General features: G+C 40.4%; 1 protein-coding gene across 3 annotated transcripts in view; it reads right to left on the minus strand.

Annotated features, from left to right (window-relative positions):
• Positions 1-27,314, minus strand: part of LOC110831049 (Ig-like and fibronectin type-III domain-containing protein 2) — a 216,472-nt gene that overhangs the window by 160,353 nt on the left and 28,805 nt on the right. For all 3 annotated transcript variants that reach the window (XM_087358814.1, XM_087358815.1, XM_087358812.1), the window contains exon 2: positions 20,842-20,881. The gene's annotated coding sequence lies outside the window, so the exon portion shown is untranslated. The remainder of the gene's footprint in view (positions 1-20,841; positions 20,882-27,314) is intronic.

Consider the following 27,314-nt stretch of genomic DNA (forward strand, 5'->3'; position numbering starts at 1 on the left):
TAAATCGTAATTTTCCAAGTGCACGAAGATTCTTTGTATGTTTTTAACATTGTAAACACGATGATAAACTCTTGATACCACAAGAGGCGGGGAGTTTCTTCAGCAAATCAATTCTCAAGACGGATTTAGCTCGAGGAGTTTTAGTTAATTAGGTAATCAAACATAACTTTGTCTGCACACCTAGTATATTTATTTTCACGGCGACTTAATGAACTTTTCTCTGTAAATCATCCTGTGAGAGTAGATAATGCATCCGCCGTTTCGGAGACTGTCTCTGTTTCCATCAAGTTTCAGTGACATACCTGACAAGGGAGGCACAGAAAATCTCGGGAACACCGAATAGTAGATCCATTCTCACACGGATCGTCGTCCACTGCATAACTTTGTACACTGAAGTGTGCTTGCCGTATAAAATCTCCATGCAACGCCATTGGACTTGTATGATATCCTGACGAACCTTCATGTACTGAGGACTTTGCAGACGTCTGTGAGAGAAAACAACATTCTGATCCCAAATAATTTTCACAGAACCATACTGAAACCAAATCCTGTCTTAAATATTCATTCCACGATCATGCCGAGTGGAAAATTCAGATTAATACAAACGAATTAAGTACCGATTTTCGTTTGAACGCTGAGAAGCAGAAAGTGAGAAATGGGGCATGTGACGACAAAGTAATCCAAAAACGAATCATGATTTAGTTGGAAATTTTGCTGGAGTCCCAGAGGGATCCATTGTGTTGAGCTTTGTTTGAACAACGTACTACGAAATTAATCTGGCGAACAAATATTGACAATACTTCCAGTAGTAGAACAAGCCATAATCCTAACCATACTACATGATCTCTGTATATACCTTCACAAAATCCAATTCCCTTGGTATCATGAGTGGAGTGCATCACAGTCGTACAAGGGTCTTCACATGGCAATGACACGAAACTATAATATCAATAATAATTCAATTCAATTCTTTATTATTAGAGTGCTGCATCAACAGCCAGATGGCCAATAACAATAATAATAATAATAATACGTTCTCCCATCTCCGATCTAAAACACAGATATTTATAAAGTTCTCAGAACTATAATTTTTCCTTTTATTCTATATGGGAGTAAAATTTGGTCTCTTAAGGTAAGAGAAAAACATAGGTTCAAGCTATTTGTGAACGGAGTACACGAGATAATATTTTATACTAAAAAACACAAGAAAATCATAAGGCTCGGAATTATTATTTTTAGTTAAATGTTATTATAGTGATCAAATCGAGAATGGTTAGATTTGCCGGACATTTCACAGTCATAAATTTTAGTACTGTTTTAAAAATACTAAGAATTAACATCCATTTCGCAACCCCGTTGGGGACCCATGCCTGCAAGTGGGCCCCAGAGCCGGTCTAGACACGCTGACGAAGAGGAAAGTTCCTTCTACTACCGGGAATCGAATCCTGACCAACCAGCACACCGACCTCTTTCTTCAAGATTTCCAGGCTTACGGATAGGATTTTATTTTTATGTTGGTAACAGGATGACTTCATTTCAAAACTCTCTCGATTACGTGCATGCTAAAGGATTTTTTCCCCTGAACGTTAACACGTTTAAAAACGGGGACACGAAATTCTAAAAGACCAAGTCTTGTGGCAAGTGAACATGGCTGGATTAACTCAGGCACTCAAGTTACAAAGGTCATAAAGAACTGTCTTCATACAGAGGATCCCTTTCAGCATCAAAGGAATTACACCATGGATCAGAATTCTGACACGAGGACGTTTTATGGAGATGAACGTGCAGACCGCGACGCCAGAAACCTCAACCCACACGTTGACACGTAAGTATAAATTAGCCGGAGAGGCTGGTTCACCCATCAACAAGATACAGTTCCAACCGCGAACTTTATCATCCCCAGACGCACGACGTATACCTTATCCAACAATATGAATGTGCATGTGTACCGTCACATCTTTCCTCTAAGAGAACAATTTTTCTTTATCTTTCCAACGACGACATACGGATTACGTTCTGACACAACATCGCACACAGAACTTTGTCTCGATCGCAAAATATTTTACAGCGTGGACTCGCATGAGCGCGAGACAAACCACAACATAGTGCACTGCTATGTTTCTATGTCTCTTCATTTAATGACACTTTCTCAACTGACGAAGCTATAACGTCGGCTGTAATGACAAATGAGAATGATAAGGTGTGAAGAATGTCCTACTTTAAGCTCATCATCCTAGAGTATCCTTTGATAAGAGTAAGGCAGCCTACGAGAACCTGTCAGTATAACCAGTATCCAGGCTGATATTCGAAACAGAGACCCCCTGAACAGAAAGCAAGTGCGCTGCCTTTACACCGCGATGTATGGTGAATTTCTCGTACGAAAGTTTCAGAACTAACTTACTACCCACCCAGTTCGTATCATACCTTAAAAAATAAACAATTCCCATTTCAAATATAGTCTCTTTTTTAAAATTTTGGTACTTTAATCGTGAACAAAACGAAACTTGGCTCAACTAACATTTGCTCGAGTTTCACGGCGTTGGGTAGACAAATGAGTGGGAAGTGTTTCAAGAATTTTGAAACAATCTTTTTATTCTGTTTTCGGGAGTTTATTTCTAGCGCTCATTCATGCGAGACGGAAATAAAATACGATGAAGACGACAACATGATCCCTTCTGAGAGGCATTACGATGCAAACCTGCTCTCCAACACATCACCGTGAGGCTACTCAACTTTCGCGTGAAGCTACGACTTCACACAACACTGTCGAAATTACATTACTTACGCCCAGCTTAAGTACAAGAAATATTCTGTGAATTCTTCGTCGTTTATGGCGTTTTCGGGTACACGGAGAAAACTGCATAATGATTACCTTAAAAATCTGTACTCCTCCCCCAATATTGTCAGGGTGATTAAGTCGAGAAGAATGAGATGGGCTGGGCATGTAGCGCGCATGGATGGGACAAGAGGTGTGCACCGGATATTGGTTGGGAAGCCTCAGGGGAAGAGACTGCTGGGGAGACCTAGTCGTAGATGGGAGGATAATCTCAGGCGGGATCTGTGGGAGATAGGAGTCGAAGGAGACTGGATTTTGTGGGCCCAGGACAGGGTCCGGTGGAGGGTAACTACTTTTTCTATTCTCCTACTAGCTTAGTTCTTTTTATTAATGTACAAGGATTAAATTAGCAATCTTACAAACCGAATTATTTCAGCGGTATGTTATCAGACTTCCCTACCTTCAATGGCCTCGACTGATTCAGGATAACTTCGGAGGACATGAATTCCTATTCGAAAGTTATTCTCTCTGAGTCCCTCTATACGCCCCTTTATTTTGGCCCTAACCTTTTGAATCACCCTGTAGATCAAAGCAGGTTGAAGCTGAGCGGATATTGGATGCGTTTTCCACCTACCAAACGTGTCGTAAGGGAAGTAACTGGCAAATAACGTTCGGTACTATTTCAATGACTAATCTACCTCATTCATGAAGTTGACTAAAACTCTGTTTCTCCTGTCACCGTTCTAAGTGCTCAGATAATCCGTTCACCTAACTGAAATTCGTTCTAAAGGCAGAAAACACAAACACCATTAATACTGTGTGAGATTTCAGGTTTCGCCAGTGTAATCCGGTAAAAGATATTCGAAGCTGGTACCTCATTGCCGCTGCAATAACCCGCTCGGTCCAGAATTTTCGCGTAGTTGATTAGTTTTAACACACGGCGTATCACTACGAGCGACTGTAAGCCAGATATGAAAGAATGAGTTCTGGACGTGTAGCATGAAGGGTGTGCGAGTAAGCGCGGATGTCAGAAGTTCAGGAAACCGTCAGGTAAAAGACGAGTTGTGAAGCAGAGGGATTTGTCAAGAGCTGAACGTTTGAAACCCAACAGCGTGTTATTACGAGGGGAGGGTGGGCGCACGTCATATCTGGTCGGCCTCGAAACGGAGGAGAGTCTTGAAATTAAAATTACGTCGAGAACAGACTGCCGGTTAATACCAAATCACTGCGCCGAACTGGATATATAACTTACAACTTTAACCCCCTCTTGGCATACTGCAGTGATATATCGTCCCAAAACTACAAAGCTGAAATTTCGGTCCCTAACAATTCAAAACATGGTGTTTCCATTACGTGGGCATCGCTGAACAACCCAGCGAAGTTGTAGCTTCGTATTCGGCAGGTCCCAGGTTCGAATTTTGACTCGTTTTACTGCTGCACAATATAAACCGATGTGCCATACACATAATAAAAAATATTAATATTGTGTGTATACATCTTTTTGGAACAACCTGAAAAAAGTGTAGCCTGTTATTTGTCATAAATCGCATAGTCCTTCATTTATAATTAAAGATCACTCATATCAAATCAGTAATTTCACTTTCCAATATTTTACAAATCTGCCTACATCTTCTGAAAACCATGGATGATAACACAAAAATTTCTAAAACTTGTCGAAAACATTTCTGAGGCCGGATTTGCTTCTCTGTGGTGAGTGTAAAGTTATAAAATCCTGTTAAATTCACGAGTTACTTTCCAGACGTGGTTAATCACAAAACATCTCTATCTGTAAATGTTGTATTAACACGTCTGTGTGTTAGTTTACTTTCCTGCTGTAATTGTAAAGTTGTGAGTTAAGGATTTGTACGTGAATAATTACAAAACATACAAACAAACAATGTGTGATTTGTTTGTATGTTTCTCTGCAGCGAAATCCTTTGAAAATAACAGACGCTGAGTTAGAACGTGCCGTAACCGTCTCGCTATACAATACCAGTAAATAAGTTGGTATTTTTTAGTCAAAGAAGAAAACATAATGTAAACCTTTGTTACTTCTAAGAGTTTTTACGTCTCCAGAAGGGTGAGAAACACTTTCAAGATTGATGTAGTCATGCAATTATAATATAATATGTACAACAAGTATGGCATTCAGTTTTGGGTTGTGTTGACTTTTGGGACTCTCCTTGATATGAGAATAAAGGTTTAAAAGTTAAATAATTTAACTTAGAATTTTCAGTATCGTACCACATCAAACTCTGCTTTACTTCATGTAATGATCAGGCACTGGACACACGATCAAATTATGAAACTTCTCAGAACCCGATACGAGAAAGGCAAATTTGCAGCAAGTTCTTTGGGCGTCTGTCCCTGGGCGAGACTTGGATCATAACACAGCTATTCATTAACTGTTTCTGGCTATACACGTGAAATGTGGCATAGCAATTTGTCAAACATGCAGTGCTTGAATTGGAGCGGAATGATGAGGGAAGCTATATTGCTTTCTTCGGCAAATATGGATATATTTCATTCTCTTTATTCCTATAATGCTTATTTTAGCTTCATATAAGTTGCTATAGCCCAGCATTTACAAAACCGTGTTGCGCATAACCATGGATTCCTGCAGTTGAAGTACGATACCAGTCGAAGAAATTTCATATCATAATTATAAATATCAAAGCAATCTTCTGTCATTAGTAAGTGCAGTGGAATACTGCACGACGTACTAGACCTGCTGGTATGTAAATATCTGCATGTATAGGCCTATAGTTCATACAGATGGAATTTCGTTATTATTCTCGGCAAAAAGGTTTCATTGACAGAGTAACAAATTTCGTACTGCATTCTTAAGTCCCACGTCAGGATTCTGCGCAAATCAAACTTCATACTCTCTTTGCAAAATATTTATCAGCGGACTAAACTTCCATAAACGAAAATAACAAGACAATAATTTTCTTGCAGGTTATCTTGGTTGCTAAATGAGAGACGAGTGGGGAGGAGGGTCGGAACGGAAGAAGATTTCTGGCAGAAAACATTTGTTCCGCCCCGGTTGATAGACCACTTATTGACAGTATTGCGTGCTGTGACATATCAGCATTGGCTAACACCAGAGGCAGGTTTAACAAAGTAATTCACAGTAAGCAGAAGGTGAGAGATACTTTTCATAACTGTATACACTAAAGATGTTTTCTTAGCAGTCAGTACAAAGCCTGCTTGTGACCTTGACCGGACAGACCAGCGGAATCTAGCAGAGCAACTCAAAGAGTTAAGTCTGGAGTTTCGTATTTGTCCCTCAAAGAACATTTGCTTTCTTTCCAAACAGTTCCTAAAATTTAAGTAATAGGGCGCATATTACTTACACTGCGACTTCCTTACCACAATGTAAATTATGAGTCTCCATATTTATTTATATTATTTATTTAGTGTTCTGTCTGACGACAGGTCCATATGAACAGGATCCTTCCATCCTTTTCTCGGACTGGGACCTGTTCATATACGTTCTTGGCAGATGATCCAGAAGTGGTTTGCCATTGCCTTCTTCTGTGTGTGAATGGAATAATTGTTGGGATGCCACGGAGAAACCGGGGAAGCCCTCGGAGGAAAACTCCGTGTTGCCTAGACCACGGCCTTGCCCACCACAAGTTATAAATTCGGGCACCGCCGGGAATCGAACCCGAGACCCCCGGATTACAAGGCCAGCGTTCTAACCGCTAGACCACCGTGGCTGAAGTAAGTTCTGCAAAAGCTTTGCCGACAGTAATACCAACTTTATCAACACAATGAAGAACCAATTACATTCGCCATTGTTTTCTATTTCGTTATTGTACCCAGATCTCACATTCAAATAAATATTTTGGCAGAAGCTCAATCTGCCACACGACAAAAGCTTAAGTATCTTCAGAAATGATGTGGCTTGGCACAGTTTTAAATTTCGTTGCCAAAAACCACACCGCACAATCACCAGTGTAACACCAAACTGATATATGAGGAGAGAACTCCTAAATGCGTTTACAAAGAGCTGAGGAGGCCAAATCAGACTTTCATCCTGATTAATCCCACGAGGGAGTTCTGAGCAGGGAACCTAAGGCAGTTTTAATGCACTCTCCTACATCGAAAAACATAACAGAGACGAACACGTCACCTGCCACGAAGAAACACACAAGGAATGCAAAACACGAACACCCAGGTCTTCATTAAAGACTGATAATTATTAAGAAACTTAATAAATTCTCTATTTCACTGGAGCCAAAACGTTCTTTATGTCTTCATAAAAGCCCAATTAAGTAGAAGAAGGGAAGAGTAAACTTATTAATATTAAATATTGGGCAACAAAATTATTAAGAACTTTGGCTTTTTATTCGATTCGAAAGGCTTTCCAAGTGCAGTTTTGATGAAGTCAGGTCAAATTGCAGGCCACGCAATGCTTGAAGCCTATTTCCCATGCATTCTCCTCTCTTATTCGCTATACATCCTTCTTCAATAGATGCAGACTCAGTAAACATTTCTGCCATCAACCTACCCTTACATTGTCCTTCACTGCTTTATAAAAACGAATTCTTAGCGAACATTCAGTTTTACAGAGACTGCTGGTGAGCGAATAAAATCAGTACTGCAGCCCAATTTTGGGTTTCGATCCAGAGGTTATTAACAACTGTCTGATACTACAAAACGTAAAGTCAGCAGATGCGGGTTATTACCAATAACGGCAGTACGTACTTTATCCACACTAAAGAAAGGAAGGCTGAGATTTATGGATGATTTAATTCGTTCCGTACAGACTTTCAGCTTGTACTTCATAAAAGCCACTGAGGCAGCCTACTCGTAAGCTTAATAAGGGAATTTTGAAAGGAAAACGTAGTACTTGAAGTCTGAATCACTGAATGGTTGAAGGATCTCTGCTGCTGGAATAAATAAACTGAAATGATCAATTCGAAAGCTCTACAGACGAAAAGTAATACTACTGTAAACATTCAATTAACATTTCAACAGAGAAATATCTGAAGGGCAAAGAAGCAATAGCTTAGTGGTGATGGTCTTAATTAATCCGGAGTAGCTGGAGCTCATTTAACAATTCATAGCTTTTCAGATTTCTTAACAACGATTAACCTTTAATTAATTTTATTAACAAGTAGTCTTAAATATATTAAACGAGTGGTTTTAATGGATGAGCAGGGCGATGTTAATCGATGAGGATGATTCACTTTAAATGGGTCTGATTCTACGAAACAACTTTTAACTTTCATTACATATTTAAACAGCGCCATAATGAATTGATAAGTAACACAACGCCTAAGAATATGGAAAGCTTTAACATGAAAGAGGCCAATTACAAATTTATTTCTCTAAATATTTCAATTCATCGATTGAGTTTTACGAACATTTTTTATCGTCCTAACCCGGTCAAAGAATACAGACATAAAAATTTCGAAGCTTCTAGAACAAGTACACAAATGACAAAACATGCTTGTCATTTTAACATGTAAGTGCAGCTTTTGATTGAAGAAATCAACCACTCGTTTTCGAAATATTAAATTTCTACAAACAATGTCAAACTTGCGACTTTTGACACTTCTGAGCACCCTAACTGGACGAGGATTGATTGTGGGAAGTACAAGACAGACTTACAGACAACTTGCGGGTTACTGTCGGCAGGGGAGACACAGTAGATCTCCACTATTCGATAAACATGCCAACTACGGCACACAAGAGGGACAGTGAGACAGTCATATATCAAAACTACTGCAAAGCCAAGATCAACACCCGTTAACAAAGCTACACGAGTTGAAACATGTAGTCAGACCAGGACGGGCCCTTCCACCGACACGTGACAGCAGAGGCCTACAGTATCTTAAACCGGAAAAATGTAATACAATTTTAAAATTTCAACTAAGAACACAAAGTTTATGACATTCAAATGCAATTATCCGGCCAGAACATAAATATCACTAATAATGATATATTTCAGCACTATCTCATTTCAGTTGTTTACGAAAGGATTATCACAAGCTCAGCTAGTATGATAAATATGTGGTAAAGTAAGAAAATACTTAAAAACTCAAAACAAAGAGAAGAGTTGAAGCTTTATAAAGCGTTAGCACACGGAAGCGAATCTTTGACAACTAAGATGACTTCTTCTGGGATTCTGGGATGGTATATCGTGTAGTCTGGTAGACGTTTACGGACGTTTTAGAGATGCTTGCTGCCTCCACCATCAATACAGAGTAATACAGATGAACGTAGACAAAGCTAGATAAACGCTTGGACAGAAATACAGAATACCCAAACAGGTTCTGCAGGATAAACGAAAAAAGGACGTCTTGACAGAGGTAGACCTTGGAAAATATTAAATGAATATGTCGAAACAAGCTTATGTAATGTAGTGAAAAAGAATGATAACTGCTAGGATATCCGCTTGCAAACTGCGAATTTTCTCCACTAGCTTATAGATTCATTCAGTAAAATATAATTCTCAGAAATTCCTTCAGGTTAACTAATTTTTATAAAGCTTTTAGAAATATAATTACACAATTTAAAAGAACTTAAGAAAGAAACCCTAATTTTGTTAAAGTTCAAGAAATACAATAAATAAGCCCTTAAACAACATTCATGTTTTCGTTGTAATTTTTGGACTTATGCCCCTTTACCCAGGCACCGGCCGATTATTATTCTATACCTACCTTTTGTCTGGATGGATTCAGGTGACTATGAAAACCCATCAGCAGGTCTTGAGACCGAGATTTGAACCCGACACTACCAAAATAAGAAGCAGCAATGCTAATCACTGGACCGCGACGTTCAAGATAAGGGGAGACAAGGGTAATATGAGCTCCCCACCTCAGCACTACTAAGAGCCCTAAGTCCACGTTCCGGTCGCCTTCACCTCCAAGGAAAGATTCAGATATATTGCAGAAGCAGTTTTGATATGCACATCCATAAGAATTGCAAATATCCTTTCCAAGAATCTACTTCCGGCCGTGTAACCCAGAGATAATTACTACCATGGTGTATTTTCTAAAAAGGTTTCAGTTGCTCGATTTCCCCAACCCCGCCCCTCTGCTGACGTAACACAAAGATAGGCTAGGTCTGACGCCTGTTTCTGAAAGGGCAATACATCGCATCGAAACAGAGAATCGATAGTTGAAGCGAGGTCTCTCATGCCAATTAACCGCTGTAGTGAGGCCTTACATCCCTAATGATCACGACGGTTGTAATATACGCAGCAGAAGTACGGACTCTTTCCGATCCCCTTTCTGCCATCTGGCGCATACGAGTTCATAATTCAGTCAATTTAACCCTTTGAAGTCGAAGCTACTTTTAATATTATTTAATAATTCTGTCCGTACCGCAAATAAAACATTACACGTCACCATTACGGACATCAATTTGTTAACGCTGTTTAGGGAATTAATCGCTGTTTACACAGAAAAACATAAATGTATAATGCAGAGTTACATGTGGTTAGAGAAGATGGCACATATACTAACCAGTGGATTTTAAGGGGTTAAGAATTTTCTCGATGGGTATGACATAAAATAATTATCCATCGACAGCCAATTAGGAGGCCAATTAACGAAAAAATTAGTGAACAAGAGGACGATCTTAATGGTTGTCAATTTACAGGCACAAAGTAGTAAATTCCGCAGGTAACAATATCAATAAACTGACTGGTACTTGCAATTACAGTCACCACGTAATCACACGTAAATCTGACCTATGGGAGTTCCAACCTAAATGAATCTTAAAACATTGTGCTACAGAAGAAAGCAGAGAAAGAATTATGAACAGCTCCGGACACTAAACGCGACGCACCAACTGAAACTTACGCTGATTACGGCGATGTTCAAACAATGGGATTGTCCATCTTGACAACGTTAACATGCAGACCCTGTCAATGATTAGAGGTATCTGTGGTTTTCCGCAAGATGAGGAATTAGTGTAGTTGCAGTGTCAAGCGAGGAACGCCAACTGCTGGGTGGAGGAACTGATGGTGCAATTAATTATTCCCCATGATGTAGTCAGAAACATAGGACCGGTAGCAGCGTCATATGTCCGACGTCCCAACCATCACTGCAGTTTGTATGTGTAGACATACGCTCTGAATTCTAGCACTGTCAATATTACCCTCTGCTGTTGGTAAGTTAGTTGCGGTCCTGTGTCTGTCAACACACACAGGTCATTCAAACTCCTCCCCAAAACACAGTGCATTTAACACTACGCAAATATTTACAAGCTGGAGAAGAATTAAAACTCTTTCTGAAATTATATAATCATATCTTTGTTGTGATACGTTACCCGACCAAAGTCCCAAATTTATTTTAAATATTTAAATTTAGTTTATACAAATATTTTCATACAATAAAATTCTAACGAGCTTGGGCCTAAATTTTTACAAAGTAAACTACATTCAGGCTTGTAATTTAAACATATAATCTTAAAATACACATTTTTAGTTAATTGTACATGTTTCAACAGCAGATGATATAGGCCCATATTTTCACAAGAGTTTGAAAGATTATCAAATTATAAGAGATAAGGATTCGGAAGCAGGTAATTACGTCTATTTCTAGGTAAACCCCCTGACAATCTGTTGTAGATACGCAAAAACTTCCGTCAGAACAGTCGGTAACCTCGCCGAGAACAGAACTTTGTATCTTGGTAATTCAAGTAAAATGACCAATTTTCTCGGTACGCTAAAAAGTTTAAAATCAAGTGGCCGTATAAATCACTACAGAGTGACATCTCCTAGCTATCATGATAATAACGTCGGTTGATAAAGATGGCGTGCCGAAATGATTAACAGCGAACGTCAAACTACAGAGGTTGGGCGTGGTTCATCTGCTCGATACAAATCGGGAGTCTATCGTAGTTTCAGGGCTAGTATGTTATTTAACGACGCTGTATTAACTGCAGATAAGATAATGAGCAGTAAATTTTAATGTACGAATAATAGAGTGGCAGAGGTCGGAATTCGTCTAAAAATTATCGGGATGTCCACACAAATTTTCAGTCGGGGTCGTATTTTTCGAACTTCGACACGGATCTGATATTTACAGAGCACACATCACGCTTCGTATTAGGTGTGTGCACTGGCTGTAACAGATCCAGTACTATTAACATCTGATTACGTTTGACTTCAAAGTGATGAGCCATTAATCGGTTTCCATTGTCGACTTACTACTCCGGGGAAACAGGATCCTGTCTGAACCAGACGAGACCCCGCAACAGACCACAGCAGATTCCGTTTCGTGTCTTTGTACAGAACAACAGCTAATGGCTTCGATACTGAACAGGTAAATGTTTAAATGACAATTAGAATTCAGCAATGTAATAAAACATGTCGAAAGAATTACTACAGACACGTAAATAAATAATAAATTAAGATTATTTCTAGAAACACGAATACGCGTATTGTTACATCTAAATAATTTAATATCGAAAGAATAATGAGTGAAAAGATAAAGGAATTATAATAGTAGAAAGAGAAATAAAGATACAAACACAAAAGACAGAATAATAATCAAGAAATAACACCAAAAATGTTTATTATTGGTGTTCCGTATCAACAACCAGAAGGCCAATGATAATTTTTTTTATTTATTTTTATTTATTTAGTGTTCTGTCTGACGACAGGTCCATATGAACAGGATCCTTCCATCCTTTTCTCGGACTGGGACCTGTTCATATACGTTCTTGGCAGATGATCCAGAAGTGGTTTGCCATTGCCTTCTTCTGTGTGTGAATGGAATAATTGTTGGGATGCCACGGAGAAACCGGGGAAGCCCCCGGAGGAAAACTCCGTGTTGCCTAGACCACGGCCTTGCCCAACATAAATTCGGGCGCCGTCGGGAATCGAACCCGAGACCACAGGATTACAAGGCCAGCGTACTAACCGCTAGACCAACGTGGCGCTAATACGGTATTATCAAACAATAATAATAATTACTATCGTTAAGACGCGTTCTTATAAACGAACGACCTTCCGACACGCAACCACAAGATTATTACAGTATCAGGGAAGTCTCCGTTGATCAAGTTATGACGCAAGCGAGAGTCGTCTGGCGGTGTAAGCCAGCTGCTGTCACGACGTTCAGCCGCTGGGAGACCGCAGCCCAGAAACGACGTCGAACTACAAAGTTCAGAGCGTCGGGACGCAAACTGGCACACACATCTGTGTAACCGCCTTGTCTTAGAAACACCACCGCGTATCGCTTATTCACATGTGTTTGTTCACTTTGGTTGGACAACCTCAGTTCGAAAACTGCCGTAAGTGAGAGGATAATATTAAACCGGATAGGTTGTCAATAATACGTGAAACTCATGGGTGGTTAAATATAATTTTCAATGGGGATTCTTTATGATAATGGCAAGAAAGTGCCGAGTTTCGTAACAACATAAAATTGCTTCATTAGCAAAAGGATAACCCCGCGCCAGGTAGTTATGCAACTTACACGGATCACCTCGTGTTGTTATGGTACTGACATTATTGAAGATGTACGAAAAGTTTTAGCCAGAAGACCTGGAGGGGAAAGACCAGGTGGAGGGGACACGTAGAAGGGAGAATGACAAAACACACGTATTAAAATACGATAACATGATTATATAGGCAGAATTCATCTGACTCAGGAATGTGTCCAGTGCCAAGCTCTAGTTAACACTGTAATGAACATTTGGGGTCTATAAAAGACTAGCCTAGTAACTATTTGGGGAAAAAAATCTATGTGTAGCTGGTTGTGGTAACAGTGGAATTTTTTCTTTAGAATATAAGCTGTATACCACAAAGTCTGGGTGTGTAACGTTTAAAACTTCGTAACTTTGAGCAAATATTTACGAAACTGAACACTTATGAAAGTTTACTCTAATAATCGCTGAAGTCTGTGTGTTCCGCCTAGTAAGTATACAACCTGCAATACTAATCATACACAAGTACCAACCTAACCTAAGCAAACAAGTTTCCTCAGTCGCGTCAGACCAGCGGTTTCACTGCACAGATTACAACTCACAGTCCAAGTAACTTGAATTCTGAACAATTCAAGTTCATTGCTAAGCGGATAGTAATTTACACTGGAAGGGCTTACGAAATGTCGCAACTTAGAGCATCATCTTGCTTCAATATTGACTGAACATACCTCTAATGAACTTCACATATAATTCTGAGGCAATTTATAGGCCGGAGGTTTGTATCTGCGAGGAATTCATAAGCTCTAATCACACGTTATAAGCTACTGCCCTCAGTCCGCATATCGTGGCTTGAGATCAAAGTAATATATCGGCTTTTGGGGATGAGTTGCGTCGAGGGTCGAAATTTATCCAACGTTTCGATAGACAGAGCAGCTGCCAATGCCAGGGTGAATATGTACTGGCTGAGCGTTTTGGAAGCCTTATACAGAGTAGGCGATACGCCACAATACACTCGCCACCTACTGCCTGCCTTACATAAGACTTCCCACAACGCCTAACCAATAATACACATATACATAACGATTAAGGTAATAGAACCTTACTGGCATATTTATGTTCACACAGAACACACTAAGTCACGTTTTTTAATATTAGGCCTAGTCTGACGTTTTAAAATTTGTTCATGTGTATTTACAACGAACTTCCAGACAATAAAATAACAGCTACGAGCAACAACGTCTTAAGAAACTGACAGTCACTCTTATACCTAAGGAATTCTCTGCCTTTTACGGTCCATACGCCTAGATTTTCTCATCCGTAGAAAGGAAAGACTGGATGGACACCATTTGAATCAAGATAAACAGCAGATTGTTTCGTATTCAGTAAGGAAAACTTAGTTTACACGATGTGTTAAGTTGTATCCTTATTTATTTGCGTATTTGTTTGTGGTTCGTTTAACGACGCTGTCCAGTAGCTCAGAAATTACAGCGTCGAATGATTACACGGATAATGAATGGGAAAGGACGTGTAAGGAAGCTGTTGTCACATGAATTTAACGTACTACCTTGGCATTTGCCTGGGAGAACTGACGAAAACCACAAAAGCTGCCAGAACAGCTGGTATTCGGGTCGACATTAGAACCTAGGACCTTCCATGTACGAAAAAGAAGTAATAACAACTCGGCCCCGAAGTTCGACGTTTTTAACATTGTTTTTAATTACATTGTTGATGACGTTATATCCTGATTTTCTGTTCTTGTGGTGGGGGAAATCGTAAATATTTTGCACGTGTTTAATGATCCTTATATAAATGAGACTTTATTCTAATACTGGCATAGAAATAGACTCTTCCCGATCGATATTTGTAACTTGGGTTTCAAACTTGTGTGTATTTTGTGAATGTGGAACGGGATTTTCGATATGCTGTATATTGCTCGGTTAAAATGTCCTGAATAATTCATCGACCCCAGTTCAGTTTCCGGGGTTGGAGAGGGATGTACGTGAAGGGGAGGTGAGCTGACGTGGAATGAGGGGAAGGGGTGTCATGAATTATGTACCCACACTGTCCTGACAGGGTAGGTAGACACTGTAATGTAAACATACCTATGTTTCGCTTGTGTTGTAAGCGATTTCTTTCTCCGAGAATAACAGCTGTCAGTGGCAGAAAACACTATCGAGAATTACTTTATTTTATTTAGTTTAATGACGTGGCTGTTTCTGCTTACGTAGAATTATTTTACGAACTATAACCAAAAATTTTCAAATATTATAAGAGCTGAATTGTTACAAATTCTCTGAAACATCAAAAGTGAATTTACTCTAATATGCAAATTCTACAGGCAGGAATACAGACGCCATTCCTGATGTTTGGAACTCCGGGATTTTTAATTTGGAAAGCTAAGAGTGAATGCCGACGAAGGGAATAACTAACAAAAATGTGCTAACAACTTCGCTACATCGACTGTCCATTAGCACATTCACAGCGAAAGTGTATGAAATGTAATTCAATGTAACGAAATATTGAATCCAGATTATTCCCCATAAGAGACAAGAGATTTCTGAACTGCGACGCCTTGTAACCTTACGGGTGATTAAGAAAGCTTTTCCGAGAACTTCAAATCTCAGGCAATGTGTTACTCCACGTGCCACAATCGAACGTCATGGTCGAGTGGTTAACAATCCTGTTTCATATTCGGGAGATTCCGGGATTTTAGTGGTTTTCCTCAGTTCTTCCAGGCAAATTCCGGGATAGTACCTTAAATCAGGCCACTAACGCTTCCTTCCACATCCTTTCCAATTCACCATCATCCTCTCATTCGACGCTATATAGTCTGAGATACTGACAAAGCGTCGTTAAATAAACCACAAATGAATAAATATCCATGTGCCACAGAGTCCTTCTTAAAAATTTCGTATTTGGCCTGGAAATAAGTTTCCACTTCTATGAAAATAAAAGGTTCATGACCGTATTCACAACAGCCAATTGAATCCAGTCCACAGGCTCACTCGCTGTCTATTTTAATATTATAATATTCTCAAATATTAAAATATTCAAAATAGTCTCTTCCTTAAGCCTCTTCTTACATAAACTGCGTTTCAATTTATTTCTGCACGCGTGCTACACATCCTGTGCATCCCATCTTTCTTCGTTTACTGTACGGAGTTAAAACACGCACATTATTACGTATCAACAATCTGTGGAATAAACCGTATTTGACGGATGCACAATGTTTAATTTCAGCTTCACGTAAGAAGGGATTATATTTCAGCGTATCAATACACATGAAACGTACATTTGCCCTATTATTGCAAGGTACAGTCCCTTAGAGTCCGTCAAAATACTTTCAATAAATTCGAAGATAAACATGGAAATAAAATAAGCATCCCGGTTGAAAGTCCATTTCAAAGTACAGACAGCACGTAAGACCCAAGACATCAGCCCAGACGCAGGCTACATAATAATCTGAATTTACATTATATTAAATATTATTATTTTTCGTGTTTTCAATCAACAAAAACTGTGATAAATATTCTTACAAGCATTTGTTTCTGTACAAGATGAAGAACTGTAATGAAAAACTCGACACAGCGCCTTTTCCAACATGTTCTGCATATCTGGGGGTCTACTATATTTAGCTTTTCATCCGTGAAATTAACCAACGGACTTCGGGTTGCCTTAATAACATCTGTACATAATCGGTCGATGACTCCAGAATCCTCCAGACAAAGACGATACAGATCTCCACAAATTGCTCCCCTCCATCTTAATGCCATTCGTCTCTCTGTATACACCATAATGCGAATTTGACGGGGGCCTTCAGCCACTCATGAGTCCAGAAACGCGTGTTACTTGTCTGGAACTGGCAGTCGGCTCACACTGATAAAATTATACACACAACGTACGTGATATTATAAAAATGTCGTTATGCGTTTTTTGCTGAAAGTCCGTCAGACGAAAACCAAAATAATCTTAAATCACAAACCTAATTTCATTCTGAAGAAGTTTTGACGATGATAGTAGTAGTAGTTAAAAGTGTCGACAGGAAACAACGAGAAGAAAATGAACTGCCCATTCATACCAAATATACTCCATGCATAAATCCTGTGGCTAAAATGCCAGTGGAAGACATAATTATCAGTGGTCGTCGAAGGTTTGAATTCTTGTTGTGTTGAAGTAAGATGGAGAGGAAATTAAAATGCTTAACTGCTAGAAGCCTCATTCCTTAATTTCTCGCCAGATCCATCTGTTCTGTACGCGCTGCTTGTGAATTTTATTCGACGACTGCTGGTAGAAGTGTGATTTGCAAAACATTTAATGCACAGAGGATTTCATTAATCGTTCCACGCTTTCTACGTCAATAAAGACAGACGACTGTGAAAACAATACGCTTAAAATAAACTTCGACTGCCTCACGGCTCCCATAGAAATCACTACGTTGTTTATTCAACTCTATCTATAAACGCCATGTTCCAAGTCTCCTAGTATAATGAAAAGTGCAAAGGACGATTCTATTCAATCGTAAAAGGATCACAATTCGCTTAGTTCTAGAGCTGATTTGATACTGATTTGTTTTGCCTAAGGTACAGTACTACGTTTACGAGGATACCGTATTAGAAGGGCAGCTAATGGCAACAGCATGTTATTACCCATAATACGCCATTTATTACCCCCACACTCGCTCGGGGTTAATAACAATACTCAATCAACACATTAAGTTCTGAGATGAACTTATTGATTCTCTCTTCCTCTAAAAGTTAAGTCGATATACACAGACTACGAATTACACAAGAGAGATTAAAACATTAGAGCATATTTTAATATCTCCGTATTATTGTTAACAATGTTTAGGTCTCGTCATTCTGTAGCTCAAGGCCAGACAGTGATATGCTGCCCTGATGACGGAGGCAGTATGACCTCTGAAACGTTGGTAAACATCGACCAGACTACACAGCGCAACAACCCAGAAGACAGAAATCTTCATACTCTGATGACGGAGGCAGTATGACCTCTGAAACGTTGGTAAACATCGACCAGACTACACAGCGCAACAACCCAGAAGACAGAAATCTTCATACTCTGATGACGGAGGCAGTATGACCTCTGAAACGTTGGTAAACATCGACCAGACTACACAGCGCTACAACCCAGAAGACAGAAATCTTCATACTCATCGCCCTGATGATGGAGGCAGTATGACCTCTGAAACGTTGGTAAACATCGACCAGACTACGCAGCGCAACAACTCAGAAGACAGAAATCTTCATACTCATCGCCCTGATGATGGAGGCAGTATGACCTCTGAAACGTTGGTAAACATCGACCAGACTACACAGCGCAACAACCCAGAAGACAGAAATCTTCATACTCATAGCCCTGATGACGGAGGCAGTATGACCTCTGAAACGTTGGTTAACATCTACCAGACTACACAGCGCAACAACCCAGAAGACGGAAATCTTCATACTCATCGCCCTGATGACGGAGGCAGTATGACCTCTGAAACGTTGGTAAACATCGACCAGACTACACAGCACAACAACCCAGAAGACAGAAATCTTCAAACACAAAAATGTTACAGTTTAAAACGCAAGCCTTATTACAGAGGGAAAGTGGATTAATGGCCCCGTCAGATTCAGAGCTGACCACCAATCACATTAATGATATAGAGATTACAAATGATTGGAAGCTTACAGTCACTTCCCACACACTTCAAAAGACCGTTGAGTTAAGCATAATAAAAATTTTGACGTTCTAACAGACAATGAGTGTTAAAGCCTGTTCATGCCACAGTCCCAAAATCTGTTGATACAATTCGTACAAAACTGGAAACTGTACTCAGATGGTCTCGGTTACCATCGAATGGTGAGATTCAGTGGCTAAAATAACTGATTTGTATTCCGGAGTTTCAGAAATCGATTCACGAGGTCTATATGTGGACTGTATGTTCACTGTTCGCTCCCAACAGCGACGTGCCACGCCTTCTGCCTAATCCTGCAACCCTACAGAAAATTACCGTCATAATCATCCTGCCCAAAAAATGAAACTCCTGTTCTACAAAGGTGAAAGTGAATCCTTTAGGTTCGTAAGGATGTAGGTTGCACGTGACATCAACCCCTAAGCTGACGAAGAAGCCCTACTTCTAATATTAGATTACTCTGCAAGCAATGAACTGAAGCCTGTAAAGAATCTTCGATGGTGGTGAGGGACATTACAAAAGTGAGGGCTTCACGCCGGAAGGGCGTATCAACAAAATGAATGATTTAGTGGAGGCTAATTTCTTCCGCTTGTTTTGCTTGACAAATGCGCATCATTAGTGTTCATACGCCCAAATGTAACTATAACTGTATCTCTGTTCAGAGCCACATCCGCTGTACGCCCTTCTTGCATGACACAAATCCCACTACTTAGATTGTTAAACCAAATATCTCCGTCTGAGATGTCTTCACAGGCCATTAGCTACAACAGTTGGCCATAAAAACCGACGTTTCGAGAGCCATCTCAGTCATCATAACAGATCACACATCGAAACGCATCCGATTAATGCTGATACGTCCTTATGACATCATCACCTCGATCGCCCTGATGATGGAAACAGCTAACACCTCCGAAACGTCGGTAAACTTTTACCGGTATACGCGACGGAACATCCCAGAAGAGGGCTATCTCGCACATTTTGAGATAAAATTTCTTAACTTTGAAAAAGTTATCAAAGAAGCTTGGTATGCTTCGTCACGGTAAATATTCATTACGTGTATAAAAAGGCATACTGAAGGTTTTCACTTGAACTGTTTGCAAAATGGACAAAAATATCACATTCGCGAGTAACCGAAATTTTATACACACAGTCGGAACGGCTACTAGGTCCCTACCACAAACTAAATACGCACTTCACGAACCAAGGAAACGAACAGAGGCTGCCCCATTAAAGCGGTGCCGTGATTCTCGTACACTTGATCTGTTGAGGTCAGGACGACAATTGAAGTAAGCATTTTATACGCTGTTGGAGTCTGTAAAAAGAGCATCTGCAGATGATTTCATCCCGCCAGTAAGACGGTCAGCGCTTCGAACCCTTACAGCCACTTCCTTCGCGGCACTGAGAGCAACAACTAGCCAACTAACACATGACCGATGTTGCTTTATTTATTAGGCTATTCACTAACGATTTATCAACTGTCGAGGTTATAGAGAGTTGTTACTAGACCAGTTCTCGGTAAACGACGGCCTTCAACCATAAAATAAAACAGTCGCGTAAATGACGTCAGGTATTATAATGGATCGCCATGGACCCAAATAATATTTTCCCTGTTACTTTTAATGTAGATGCCAATATCAATTTAATTTAAAATGGTCGAGTAATTTAGGACAGAGAAATGCAGATAAATAAATTGATGAAAAATACGAACTTCCTACTGTGCATTTAGTTTCATACACCTACCGGAACGAATGCATAACAAAAGAGGGCCGAATACTAGTGAAAAATATTTCTTGGAATACTTGAGGCATAGGGAAAAACATGTCTTCAATTTCCACATTCGGTTAGTAAACTTTGACATTTTTTGCGCAGTTTTACATTCTTGCATTAGTGAGGGCAGATCACACTGAACTGCTTAGAAAACAGGTGAAGATTATGAGACTATAATTCTGATTTATTATCAAATTCATGTACTCACCAGTTCTGGAGAACTTATTCCACCCAAGGACGGCACTCGCCTGAAACAATATTTATTATATAAGTCTCTTAGATTCAATAACTTTTAATATTTCTAACGATTTAATTAAAGAGCTGGATCAGTAATTAGTATTTTTATTTATTTAGGTACTCAGACAGACCGCCACGGTGGTCTAGCGGTTAGAACGCTGGCCTTGTAATCCTGGGGGTCTCGGGTTCGATTCCCGGCGGTGCCCGAATTTACAACTTGTGTTGGGCAAGGCTGTGGTCTAGGCAACACGGAGTTTTCCTCCGTGGCATCCCAACAATTACTCCATTCACACACAGAAGAAGGCAATGGCAAACCACTTCTGGATCATCTGCCAAGAACGTATATGAACAGGTCCCAGTCCGAGAAAAGGATGGAAGGATCCTGTTCATATGGACCTGTCGTCAGACAGAACACTAAATAAATAAATAATAAATAAATACTCAGGCAGCTCTTTATTTAATTAGTTAGCTAGGAAAATAATTACTTTGTTGACTGTCCAGTGAAGTTACCATTATTATTTACGTATTCAGTTCGTTATATAAGTAACTAGCTAACAAACCGCACTATCAAAACAAACAACGAAAATTACCCTATTCATGTTCCGCTAGTTATTTCTTGAAAGATCAGGCTAATTCTGAAGAACACCGACTCTGCTCGTAATTTTGACACGATGATTTTATGATAGATCCATCATCATTCAACTAGTCATTAAGAATAAAAACCAGGAAACAATCAAAAACAAAACACAGTGGTTCAACCACCTATTACATAATTCACGAGTCACCCTCTACTTAACTCATGCAGGTGAGAAAAAGCACTACGAACATTTTCGCAACAAAATCCAATTACTGACAAGGTCAGCAATACACAACTTTTTCTAAAACAAATACAAACAACAAAACAGGAAGCCCATAGCCATGGGTAACATCGCCCGCTTATGCAACAAATCACTGATTGACGACGATTGTTTAACGACGCCCAATCAACCGAAAAGACTGCAGCCTATACTGTCGACTGAGAAGATAAAGATGATAACAGATGGCGAGTAAGTGAGGATTTGAAAGGAAGTAGCCACAACCCAGTTTAAATCACTTTCCCAGCACTCACCTGAGTATCCAACGAGATTCTGTGATATGCAGTGCACATATTCCCACACGGAATGTGGGATGTGTTTTTCCGAGGTCTCAGTTATGGGACCTCACGTTTCAATACAGACTTGTTCAACTTCAGCAAAGGAGAATATTAAATTAGAGGATAAAAAGTTAGAAGTTTAACTTCACAATTTACGAACCACTTAAGTTGCTAGGAATGAAATGACAGTAGGCTGGTTGAATAGCCAGGCATAAACGACAGCTTAAAATAAAAGTAAGGGTATTAATGTACATTCGACCATAATACGTAAAAATTTCCACCAGTCCTTTTAATACACTTAGGACCAAGTGCTTTGTAATTCCCAGTCATTTAAAAAGTACAGGAACCCTTATCTAACAAAGCGAGGACTCTCTCTCTCTCTCTCTCAGGCATCAAAGCAAGAGTGCGACACAGGCAAGAGGCCTGGGCGCTGGGTATTTCATTTCTGGTACGAAGCACATGACAGGAACTACTGGAACAGAATGGACCTTATGCTGCCGACGAAATGTTTATCCGAACATAGCGTATAATTGCAGAAATCATTTTCATATTTGTTCTTCGTATTTTCTTCCATTCTATAATCTTCTTTTGTGATGCATTCTCCCTTTATTTCTGTCGTTCTATCTTCTCTATTCCTGTCTCCCTTTCTCTCCTTTTCGCTCTCACTGCCCCACCCTACGGGAAACGTCCTCGGTACCCATTGGATAGGAGAGCATGCATTGCCGGTCTGGACGTGTTGAAAACGACAACAGAGCCTCCAGCTCACAGCCAATCACATTACTGACCGAGCAATCCCAGAGTTTCTCATTTACTACCACGCCTAATTATATCACCGGTTCTCACGCTAAATAAAATGTTCATGTGGTCATAAACTTCAATGTATTGTTGAATATTTCGGTCTGGTCACCGCTCGAGTGAGAACGCCTGTTTTAACATGTCCCTGGCGCGCAATTCTTGACACACAAAGGCGGTAAAACCAAACAAAAGCCATGGAGCACAAGTCCTCTCTTATTGCACCATATGTGGCAAAATGATGTTGCTTGATTCTGTTTCAGCAATAATCCTATATAAGCTCCTGTAAACCAACAACCACAATTTCCAAAACAGCATATTCGAACGTCTATGTACTTTAACACAGGAGCCTCGATATAGCATGTATTTATGTATGTACACAAACTAGACCCTCCGGGCAACTACCACACGGAACGCAGAATTCAACTGCTCTGATACTTCTGCACCAAATAGCAGCTTTAAAAGTATAACAACTTAACTTGCTTTAGCCTGTAGAAACACTGTGCTTGTTTGTATACAAAATCTGTGTAAAACGGACTCGTTATGCTGTGTCCAGGCCTTATGAGTTCCGTAATCACTCAGCTAGTCAAAAATTCCACTCCTTCCAAGAACTCGAAAGCTTATTATCGTGTTCAGAAGAGCCCTCTACTGGACCCTATCCCATACTAGATTAATTCAGTCCATATCCTATTCTTTAAAAACTAGATTGCTATTAGCTCCCATCTACGTCTAGGTCCCTCACGTGGTCTCCCCCCTTTATATTTTCCTATTAAAAACTAGGATATATCTCCTCTGCGTGTGCTAAAACTTCGCCCATCTAAACCTCCTTCCATTCGTCGCCCTAAAAATAGTTGGTAAATAGCAGGTTTATAAATTATTGTCCTCCTCATTATAGTATCCGCCAAATAAATTTGAGCTACGTCACCGAAGAAGGGAAGGCGAGAGGAACCAAGACGGAGAATTTTGCCTTAGCATATACACTTTCACTGAAAACAATATTTTTGCTTTTCAATTTCAACAAAATCGGTAGTAGTTTCACACATTGCCTTTTTCGCCACTGTAGTGTGTGAACCAAAGGAACTATAAAACAGTAGCAATGCAGGCACGTGCCGCAACCCTCACGCATTAATTCTATAGCCTAAACGTAATAATTTCACATCCGATATAGTATACAAGAAAGGGCCTAGTTATTTCTGCGTATGTACTATCACTTCGCCGTCTTCCTCCCTTCCGCGTGTGTTTGTAATGATCATCCGAGCTCGAACTTTGCGTCCGACGCCCTCCTCCTACTCCACCTGTTCTCAAGAGCCTTCATCCATGTTCTTCCCTTTCAGTGAAAAACGTTTCGCACTCGTACAAAACAACACTGCAATGGTCTTGATGCCAACACTGGCAAAGCAACTTCCAATGTTCGTACAGCAAACGAGGGAACCAAACGTCAGATTTTTATTCACGAACTACCTAGTAGCTCTGGATCTCTAATACGTGCACAGAACGCAATGACAGGTTAACGTTCGGTTGTATATTATAAGCACTGCCATGCAAGTTTAAAGCATTCTAAACTGGGCAGCAGTAAGCCTTCAATTTCGCTATTAAAAGCCGGTGTTAGTATTGGCATCGTTCTCTGTCTGCACGAACCCAGGTAGCTGGCTGACTGCTGAGTCTCCAGCTGTTACCAGAAGCACGCGGTTGTTTAAATGTTGGAACAGTTACTGTCTGAAATGTAAATGCAACAGACAGACAGACAAGAAATATAAATTTGCATGCGCATTAGTATTACTAACAGAATCGGTAGTGGTCTTTTCTCAGATTTGTATTCAGAAAGCATCCGGGTTGAACCTCGGCTCGTGAAACTCTTATCCAGTAATTTAATTCCATACAATTTCCAAGAAAATTGAGTACCGAACGATGGGAGCTTCATAGATATTAATTCATTACAATTCATTTTAATCCTCACTTAACACCACACACTGAATTTTAACAACTGGTATAAATATAGCTGATTAATACATCATAACAAGCTACTATCAACCTTTATGAGAACTGCCCTGATGACAGAGGTAGTATGACCTCTGAAACGTTGGTAAACATCTACCAGACTACACGGCGCAACAACCCAGAAGACAGAAATCTTCATACTCTGATGACGGAGGCAGTATGACCTCTGAAACGTTGGTAAACATCGACCAAACTACACAGCACAACAACCCAGAAGACAGAAATCTTCATACTCTGATGACGGAGGCAGTATGACCTCTGAAACGTTGGTAAACATCGACCAGACTACACAGCGCAACAACCCAGAAGACAGAAATCTTCATACTCTGATGACGGAGGCAGTATGAAATCTGAAAAGTTGGTAAACATCGACCAGACTACACAGCACAACAACCCAGAATACAGAAATCTTCATACTCTGATGACGGAGGCAGTATGACCTCTGAAACGTTGGTAAACATCGACCAGACTACACAGCACAACAACCCAGAAGACAGAAATCTTCATACTCTGATGACGGAGGCAGAATGACCTCTGAAACGTTGGTAAACATCGACCAGACTACACAGCACAACAACCCAGAAGACAGAAAACTTTATACTCTGATGACGGAGGCAGTATGACCTCTGAAACGTTGGTAAACATCGACCAGACTACACAGCACAACAACCCAGAAGACAGAGATCTTCATACTCTGATGACGGAGGCAGTATGACCTCTGAAACGTTGGTAAACATCGACCAGACTACACAGCGCAACAACCCAGAAGACAGAAATCTTCATACTCTGATGACGGAGGCAGTATGACCTCTGAAACGTTGGTAAACATCGACCAGACTACACAGCACAACAACCCAGAAGACAGAGATCTTCATACTCTGATGACGGAGGCAGTATGACCTCTGAAACGTTGGTTAACATCGACCAGACTACACAGCGCAACAACATAGAAGACAGAAATCTTCATACTCATCGCCCTGATGACGGAGGCAGTATGACCTCTGAAACGTTGGTAAACATCGACCAGACTACACAGCACAACAACCCACAATACAGAAATCTTCATACTCTGATGACGGAGGCAGTATGACCTCTGAAACGTTGGTAAACATCGACCAGACTACACAGCGCAACAACCCAGAAGACAGAAATCTTCATACTCTGATGACGGAGGCAGTATGACCTCTGAAACGTTGGTAAACATCGACCAGACTACACAGCGCAACAACCCAGAAGACAGAGATCTTCATACTCTGATGACGGAGGCAGTATGACCTCTGAAACGTTGGTAAACATCGACCAGACTACACAGCGCAACAACCCAGAAGACAGAAATCTTCATACTCTGATGACGGAGGCAGTATGACCTCTGAAACGTTGGTAAACATCGACCAGACTACACAGCACAACAACCCAGAAGACAGAGATCTTCATACTCTGATGACGGAGGCAGTATGACCTCTGAAACGTTGGTTAACATCGACCAGACTACACAGCGCAACAACATAGAAGACAGAAATCTTCATACTCATCGCCCTGATGACGGAGGCAGTATGACCTCTGAAACGTTGGTAAACATCGACCAGACTACACAGCACAACAACCCACAATACAGAAATCTTCATACTCTGATGACGGAGGCAGTATGACCTCTGAAACGTTGGTAAACATCGACCAGACTACACAGCGCAACAACCCAGAAGACAGAAATCTTCATACTCTGATGACGGAGGCAGTATGACCTCTGAAACGTTGGTAAACATCGACCAGACTACACAGCGCAACAACCCAGAAGACAGAAATCTTCATACTCTGATTACGGAGGCAGTATGACCTCTGAAACGTTGGTAAACATCGACCAGACTACAGAGCGCAACAACCCAGAAGACAGAAATCTTCATACTCTGATTACGGAGGCAGTATGACCTCTGAAACGTTGGTAAACATCGACCAGACTACAGAGCGCAACAACCCAGAAGACAGAAATCTTCATACTCTGATTACGGAGGCAGTATGACCTCTGAAACGTTGGTAAACATCGACCAGACTACACAGCGCAACAACCCAGAAGACAGAAATCTTCATACTCTGATGACGGAGGCAGTATGACCTCTGAAACGTTGGTAAACATCGACCAGACTACAGAGCGCAACAACCCAGAAGACAGAAATCTTCATACTCTGATTACGGAGGCAGTATGACCTCTGAAACGTTGGTAAACATCGACCAGACTACAGAGCGCAACAACCCAGAAGACAGAAATCTTCATACTCTGATTACGGAGGCAGTATGACCTCTGAAACGTTGGTAAACATCGACCAGACTACACAGCGCAACAACCCAGAAGACAGAAATCTTCATACTCTGATTACGGAGGCAGTATGACCTCTGAAACGTTGGTAAACATCGACCAGACTACAGAGCGCAACAACCCAGAAGACAGAAATCTTCATACTCTGATTACGGAGGCAGTATGACCTCTGAAACGTTGGTAAACATCGACCAGACTACAGAGCGCAACA

This window comes from Zootermopsis nevadensis, unplaced genomic scaffold (genome assembly GCF_977971745.1).
Source record: "Zootermopsis nevadensis isolate Lab colony 2312 unplaced genomic scaffold, Znev_1.0 Znev_ptg000030l, whole genome shotgun sequence".
NCBI classification, from domain to species: domain Eukaryota; kingdom Metazoa; phylum Arthropoda; class Insecta; order Blattodea; family Termopsidae; genus Zootermopsis; species Zootermopsis nevadensis.